The sequence below is a fragment of the Oncorhynchus masou genome, unplaced genomic scaffold (genome assembly GCF_036934945.1).
Source record: "Oncorhynchus masou masou isolate Uvic2021 unplaced genomic scaffold, UVic_Omas_1.1 unplaced_scaffold_6988, whole genome shotgun sequence".
Lineage (NCBI taxonomy): Eukaryota > Metazoa > Chordata > Actinopteri > Salmoniformes > Salmonidae > Oncorhynchus > Oncorhynchus masou.
This window is the reverse complement of record NW_027013447.1, coordinates 7501-16164: the sequence shown is the minus strand read 5'-3', so window position 1 is coordinate 16164 and position 8664 is coordinate 7501. Positions and strand designations below refer to the sequence as shown.

General features: G+C 50.8%; 1 pseudogene; it reads right to left on the bottom strand.

The window, feature by feature from the left end:
* Positions 1 to 3831: 3831 nt before the first annotated feature.
* LOC135537023 (calponin-3-like) overlaps positions 3832 to 8664 on the bottom strand; it is an 8767-nt pseudogene continuing 3934 nt past the window's right edge.

Sequence of the window (8664 nt, the reverse complement as noted above, 5' to 3'; positions counted from 1 at the left end):
GTTAGCTAGCCAGCTATTGTCGTTCTTTTAACGTAACGTAACGTAATCAACACTGCTAGCTAGCCAGCTAGCCCCCTGAATAGCAGCACTGTAGAAACTATTACACTCAATGGAACGACTTGATTAGTGTAGTGTCAACAACGCAGCCACTGCCAGCTAGCCTACAAAGTCAACAACGCAGCCACTGCCAGCTAGCCTACTCCAGCAGTACTGTATCATTTCAATCATTTTAGTCAATAAGATTCTTGCTACGTAAGCTTAACTTTCTGAACATTCGAGACGTGTAATCCACTTGTCATTCCAATCTCCTTTGCATTAGCGTAGCCTCTTCTGTAGCCTGTCAACTATGTGTCTATCTATCCCTGTTCTCTCCCTCTGCACAGACCATACAAACGCTCCACACCGCGTGGCCGCGGCCACCCTAATCTGGTGGTCCCAGCGCGCACGACTCCACGTGGAGTTCCAGGTCTCCGGTAGCCTCTGGAACTGCCGATCTGCGGCCAACAAGGCAGAGTTCATTCAGCCTATGCCTCCCTCCAGTTCCTCGACTTCTGGCACTGACGGAAACATGGATCACCACAGATAACACTGCTACTCCTACTGCTCTCTTCGTCCGCCCACGTGTTCTCGCACACCCCGAGAGCTTCTGGTCAGCGGGGTGGTGGCACCGGGATCCTCATCTCTCCCAAGTGGTCATTCTCTCTTTCTCCCCTTACCCATATGTCTATCGCCTCCTTTGAATTCCATGCTGTCACAGTTACCAGCCCTTTCAAGCTTAACATCCTTATCATTTATCGCCCTCCAGGTTCCCTCGGAGAGTTCATCAATGAGCTTGATGCCTTGATAAGCTCCTTTCTGAGGACAGCTCACCTCTCACAGTCCTGGGCGACTTTAACCTCCCCACGTCTACCTTTGACTCATTCCTCTCTGCCTCCTTCTTTCCACTCCTCTCCTCTTTTGACCTCACCCTCTCACCTTCCCCCTACTCACAAGGCAGGCAATACGCTCGACCTCATCTTTAATAGATGCTGTTCTTCCACTAACCTCATTGCAACTCCTCCAAGTCTCCGACCACTACCTTGTATCCTTTTCCCTCTCGCTCTCATCCAACACTTCCCACACTGCCCCTACTCGGATGGTATCGCGCCGTCCCAACCTTCGCTCTCTCTCCCCCGCTACTCTCTCCTCTTCCATCCTATCATCTCTTCCCTCTGCTCAAACCTTCTCCAACCTATCTCCTGATTCTGCCTCCTCAACCCTCCTCTCTTCCCTTTCTGCATCCGTTGACTCTCTATGTCCCTATCCTCCAGGCCGGCTCGGTCCTCCCCTCCCGCTCCGTGGCTCGGACGACTCATTGCGAGCTCACAGAACAGGGCTCCAGGCAGCCGGCGGCGGAAATGGAGGAAAACTCGCCTCCTGCGGACCTGGCATCCTTTCACTCCCTCCTCTCTACATTTTCCTCCTCTGTCTCTGCTGCTAAAGCCACTTTCTACCACTCTAAATTCCAAGCATCTGCCTCTAACCCTAGGAAGCTCTTTGCCAACTTCTCCTCCCTCCTGAATCCTCCTTCCCCTCCCCCTCCTCCCTCTCTGCAGATGACTTCGTCAACCATTTTGAAAAGAAGGTCGACGACATCCGATCCTCGTTTGCTAAGTCAAACGACACCGCTGGTTCTGCTCACACTGCCCTACCCTGTGCTCTGACCTCTTTCTCCCTCTCTCTCCAGATGAAATCTCGCTTCTTGTGACGGCCGGCCGCCCAACAACCTGCCCGCTTGACCCTATCCCCTCCTCTCTTCTCCAGACCATTTCCGGAGACCTTCTCCCTTACCTCACCTCGCTCATCAACTCATCCCTGACCGCTGGCTACGTCCCTTCCGTCTTCAAGAGAGCGAGAGTTGCACCCCTTCTAAAAAAACCTACACTCGATCCCTCCAATGTCAACAACTACAGACCAGTATCCCTTCTTTCTTTTCTCTCCAAACTCTTGAACGTGCCGTCCTTGGCCAGCTCTCCCGCTATCTCTCTCAGAATGACCTTCTTGATCCAAATCAGTCAGGTTTCAAGACTAGTCATTCAACTGAGACTGCTCTCTCTGTATCACGAGGCGCTCCACTGCTAAAGCTAACTCTCTCTCCTCTGCTCTCATCCTTCTAGACCTATCGGCTGCCTTCGATACTGTGAACCATCAGATCCTCCTCTCCACCCTCTCCGAAGTTGGGCATCTCGGCGCGGCCCACGCTTGGATTTGCGTCTACCTGGACAGGTCGCTCCCTACCAGGTGGCGCGGCGAGAATCTGTCTCCTCACCACGCGCTCTCACCACTGGTGTCCCCCAGGTGGCTCTGTTCTAGGCCTCTCCTATTCTCGCTATACACCAAGTCACTTGGCTCTGTCATAACCTCACATGGTCTCTCCTATCATTGCTATGCAGACGACACACAATTAATCTTCTCCTTTCCCCCTTCTGATGACCAGGTGGCGAATCGCATCAGACATATCAGTGTGGATGACGGATCACCACCTCAAGCTGAACCTCGGCAAGACGGAGCTGCTCTTCCTCCCGGGGAAGGACTGCCCGTTCCATGATCTCGCCATCACGGTTGACAACTCCATTGTGTCCTCCTCCCAGAGCGCTAAGAACCTTGGCGTGATCCTGGACAACACCCTGTCGTTCTCAACTAACATCAAGGCGGTGGCCCGTTCCTGTAGGTTCATGCTCTACAACATCCGCAGAGTACGACCCTGCCTCACACAGGAAGCGGCGCAGGTCCTAATCCAGGCACTTGTCATCTCCCGTCTGGATTACTGCACTCGCTGTTGGCTGGGCTCCCTGCCTGTGCCATTAAACCCTACAACTCATCCAGAACGCCGCAGCCCGTCTGGTGTTCAACCTTCCCAAGTTCTCTCACGTCACCCCGCTCCCTCCGCTCTCTCCACTGGCTTCCAGTTGAAGCTCGCATCCGCAACAAGACAATGGTGCTTGCCTACGGAGCTGTGAGGGGAACGGCACCGCAGTACCTCCAGGCTCTGATCAGGCCCTACACCCAAACAAGGGCACTGCGTTCATCCACCTCTGGCCTGCTCGCCCCTACCACTGAGGAAGTACAGTTCCCGCTCAGCCCAGTCAAAACTGTTCGCTGCTCTGGCCCCCCAATGGTGGAACAAACTCCCTCCATGACGCCAGGACAGCGGAGTCAATCACCACCTTCCGGAGACACCTGAAACCCCATCTTTAAGGAATACCTAGGATAGGATAAAGTAATCCTCCTCACCCCCCTCCCTTAAATGATTTAGATGCACTATTGTAAAGTGGCTGTTCCACTGGATGTCATAAGGTGAATTCACCAATTTGTAAGTCGCTCTGGATAAGAGCGTCTGCCAAATGACTTAAATGTAAATGTAAAAAATGTAGAAAAGGGAATGTAATTGACCCTTCTAATAGTGTTTAATGTGTTGTGTTGTGTGTGTACACTGACTACTTCCTGCTGATTTCTTGCCAGGTCACAATCGGGGAAAAAGAAGAGGTTTCTAACCTCAAGGCTATTTTCCTGGTTAAATAACATGGTGTGATAAGATTAGCCATACTGTATGCAATACGAGCAGAACATTCTGGTTTGGTCATCTGGTCTCATGAAAAAGCCATTAGAACACACTCACTTCAGGATTCCAGGAAAAAGCTAAAATGGTCCATTTGGTTGAGATTGAAACCTGCTAAAATGAAATAGATTCAAATCTCTTGACTCCTCAACATTTTCCACTCACTTTGAAAGTAATATTGGTCCTTTTAGGTTGGCTAGGAGATGGGTACACATTTAAAAAGCATAAAAGCAGCTGGTTAACCTTTTAATTTTGATTGTGTGAATTCTTTTAAAGGGATGAGTCAACGAGTAAAGCAAGTCTGGGGATAAAAAACATGAAATGATACAACATTTACGTCCACAATGTCCCATACCTCAAAATGTAACAGTCGATTTAGAAGGAATGTTCTCAATCCTAATATCGCACAACCTAAACACTGGATCTCAGGACATTACATGCTTTAACTGACTGAAACCACTGCTGCTCATAATGGAAGAAGAGTTGGGAGGAGGTGAAGAAGTAATGAACTCAAGGCAATATTTCCTCTCTTATGCTTCAATTTAAAAACAACAATAAAAAGAAGTCTACCGAGGTAAAAGACTGGATCTGTTTGTCGTGGATAAAATACACTGTTTAACTGTTCCGTCTAGCGGCTAGTATGGTGGAGCCGGATTAGCCTGGCAGCACAGACAGATCTGGCACCAGGCTAGTGCCGGATGGCCCTGAGGGGACAGCCCTAATAGTCGATGCCCTGGTCGACCTTGTTGTAGTGGGCCACGTCGCTGTATTCGTCCTCTTCATGATAAGCCACTGGGTACTCCTCCCCCCTCCCTCGTGGAGGGACTCCTCAGCCTGATAGTCACTGTCTGACCTCTGAGCAGTTGGTGCCCAGGCTCCGTCGGCATGAATGGCAGGCTCGGCGGGCGAGCCGCAGTACTTGGGGTCGTACACCTGGCGTCCTAGGCCATATGCGCTCATGCCCTTCTGGGACGCTGCCTTGTTGGTGCCCATCTGCAAGGATATGGTGGAGTTGTCCACTTGCTGCACCTGCTTGTTGTCGAAGACGTCACGACGCGTTCCCGGGCAGGACATACCGGCCTAGGAGAGGAGCGGAGAAGAGGGGAGGACAGGGACACATTTAGGAGATTTCCAAGAAAACAGTGATAAGGCAGGAATATTGACCTGGATGGTCTTCCTCAAGACAACTGTGAGTATTATGTATATCAACAATGTGATTATGGTGATGTGCAAAGTATATCTAGACTCCCCCAACTCCCTGTTACTCCCGGTTACACTCCCCCAACTCCCTGTTACATTCCCCCAACTCCCTGTTACATTCCCCCCAACTCCTGTTACACTCCCCCAACTCCCTGTTACACTCCCCAACTCCCTGTTACACTCCCCCAACTCCCTGTTACATTCCCCCAACTCCCTGTTACATTCCCCCAACTCCCTGTTACACTCCCCCAACTCCCTGTTACACTCCCCCAACTCCCTGTTACACTCCCCCAACTCCCTGTTACATTCCCCAACTCCCTGTTACATTCCCCCAACTCCCTGTTACACTCCCCCAACTCCCTGTTACATTCCCCCAACTCCCCTGTTACACTCCCCAACTCCCTGTTACACTCCCCCAACTCCCTGTTACACTCCCCCAACTCCCTGTTACACTCCCCCAACTCCCTGTTACACTCCCCCAACCCTGTTACATTCCCCCAACTCCCTGTTACATTCCCCCAACTCCCTGTTACACTCCCCCCAACTCCCTGTTACATTCCCCCAACTCCCTGTTACACTCCCCCAACTCCCTGTTACACTTCCCCAACTCCCTGTTACATTCCCCCAACTCCCTGTTACATTCCCCCAACTCCCTGTTACATTCCCCCAACTCCCTGTTACACTTCCCCAACTCCCTGTTACATTCCCCCAACTCCCTGTTACATTCCCCAACTCCCTGTTACACTCCCCCAACTCCCTGTTACACTTCCCCAACTCCCTGTTACATTCCCCCAACTCCCTGTTACATTCCCCCAACTCCCTGTTACACTCCCCAACTGTTACACTCCACCTACTCCCTGTTACATTCCCCCAACTCCCTGTTACATTCCCCCAACTCCCTGTTACTCCCTGTTAAATTCCCCAACTCCCTGTTAAATTCCCCAACTCCCTGTTACATTCCCCAACTCCCTGTTACACTCCCCAACTCCCTGTTACTCCCTGTTAAATTCCCCAACTCCCTGTTACATTCCCCAACTCCCTGTTACATTCCCCTAACTCCCTGTTACATTCCCCCAACTCCCTGTTACACTCCCCCAACTCCCTGTTACTCCCCTGTTAAATTCCCCCAACTCCCTGTTCCACTCCCCAACTCCCTGTTACACTCCCCCAACTCCCTGTTACACTCCCCAACTCCCAGTTACACCCAGTTAAATTCCCCCAACTCCCTGTTCCACTCCCCCAACTCCTGTTCCACTCCCCCAACTCCCTGTTACATTCCCCCAACTCCCTGTTACATTCCGCCAACTCCCTGTTACATTCCGCCAACTCCCTGTTACATTCCCCCAACTCCCTGTTACATTCCCCCAACTCCCTGTTACATTCCCCCAACTCCCTGTTACACTCCCCCAACTCCCAGTTACACCCAGTTACATTCCCCCAACTCCCAGTTACACCCAGTTACATTCCCCCAACTCCCTGTTACTTCCGGTTATATTCCCCCAACTCCCGGTTACATTCCCCAACTCCCTGTTACATTCCACCAACTCCTTTGTTACACTCCCCCAACTCCCTGTTACACTCCCCCAACTCCCTGTTACACTCCCCCAACTCCCTGTTACATTCCCCCAACTCCCTGTTACATTCCTCCAACTCCCGGTTACATTCCCCCAACTCCCGGTTACATTCCCCCCAACTCCCTGTTACATTCCCCCAACTCCCGGTTACATTCCCCCAACTCCCGGTTACATTCCCCCAACTCCCGGTTACCTTCCCCAACTCCCGTTACACTGCCCCAACTCCTGGTTACACTGCCCCAACTCCCGGGTTACATTCCCCAACTCCCGGGTTACATTCCCCAACTCCCGGGTTACATTCCCCAACTCCCGGGTTACATTCCCCAACTCCCTGTTACACCGCCCCAACTCCCGGTTACACTGCCCCAACTCCCGGTCACACTCCCCCAACTCCCGGGTTACATTCCCCAACTCCCGGTCACACTCCCCCAACTCCCGGTTACACTCCCCCCCAACTCCCTGTTGCATTCCCCCAACTCCCGGTTACATTCCCCCAACTCCCGGTTACACCCCCAACTCCCGGTTACACTCCCCCAACTCCCGGTTACATTCCCCCAACTCCCGGTTACACTCCCCCAACTCCCGGTTACACTCCCCCAACTCCCGGTTACACTCTCCCAACTCATTTGAGAGTGGCACTTGCTGGGTAGTTCCTTCCATTACATAGGTTCCATCATGGTTTCAAAAGGGGAAGTGGACCACTGTAAAAGCAACTGTGTGGTTTCCACCCGTAGACATACGAGTGGTGTTAAAATACATCATTGGTTTTACCTGGCTGGCTCCTTTGTTGGTGCCCATCTGCAGACTGATGGTGGTCTGGTCGTAAGGCTTGTCTGTCTGGGTCTTTGGGTCGTAAAGATGTCTCCTGGTCCCGTACGCTGTCATACCAGCCTGGCTTGCACACTTGTTGGTCCCCATCTAAACATGCAGGAACATAGAACCATTAGCTGAATAGGCCTATTACAGGTGTCTGACCTCTGACCTCCATTACAGGTGTCTGACCTCCATTACAGGTGTCTGACCTCCATTTCAGGTGTCTGACCTCCATTACAGGTGTCTGACCTCCATTACAGGTGTCTGACCTCTGACCTCCAATACAGGTTTTCTGACCTCCATTACAGGTGTCTGACCTCCATTACAGGTGTCTGACCTCTGACCTCCATTACAGGTGTCTGACCTCCATTACAGGTGTCTGACCTCCATTACAGGTGTCTGAACTCCATTACAGGTGTCTGAACTCCATTTCAGGTGTCTGACCTCTGACCTCCATTACAGGTGTCTGACCTCTGACCTCCAATACAGGTGTCTGACCTCTGACCTCCATTACAGGTGTCTGACCTCTGACCTCCATTACAGGTGTCTGACCTCTGACCTCCATTACAGGTGTCTGACCTCCATTACAGGTGTCTGACCTCCATTACAGAGCGATTGTGCATGTATTACATTTGAAGAATCAGTAAAATAAGCTACATATAAACATTCTATTATCGGGATTATTTCCACTGGCAAAATACTGAAAGGTACAAAACTGAACAAAACCGACACATTGTATTGTATCGTCACATCCAGTAACTGAACAACCTATCACACATCATCCCCAGCATGTCCTACCTGCAGTCCGATGACACACTGCCCAGCCTTGATCTTCTTGTCATCAAAATGGCGTTTCTGTTTGTCTGCGTATTTTACACCAATGTCACACGATGTGTGAATGCCTTTGGTCTTTGCCTATGGAATGAGATAAGAATGTGGAAATATATTCATGCTACAAGTCTCTTGGAGAGAAGGAACCCCATCAGAATGTATTGGTAAACACTTTACTGTAGCTGTCAACAGAGAAGGAACCCCATCAGAATGTATTGGTAAACACTTTACTGTAGCTGTCAACAGAGAAGGAACCCCATCAGAATGTATTGGTAAACACTTTACTGTAGCTGTCAACAGAGAAGGAACCCCATAAGAATGTATTGGTAAACACTTTACTGTAGCTGTCAACAGAGAAGGAACCCCATCAGAATGTATTGGTAAACACTTTACTGTAGCTGTCCCAGTATACACTAATTACCATAACATGTCTTCTTGTTTGTTTTGAAAAACTAAAAAGTATTATCACAGACAGCATGTAGGAAAGTGTACCCCCCCCCCCCCGCCCCCCCTCACCATGCTGGCCAGGGAGAGCAATGTGCTCTGGACTTGGGTCATGTTGCCGTTCTCAAACAGGTCGTTGGCCTCAAAGATGTCATTAGGCTTCATGCCGTAGGCCAGGATGGCTTTGATGAAGTTGCCAAGGTT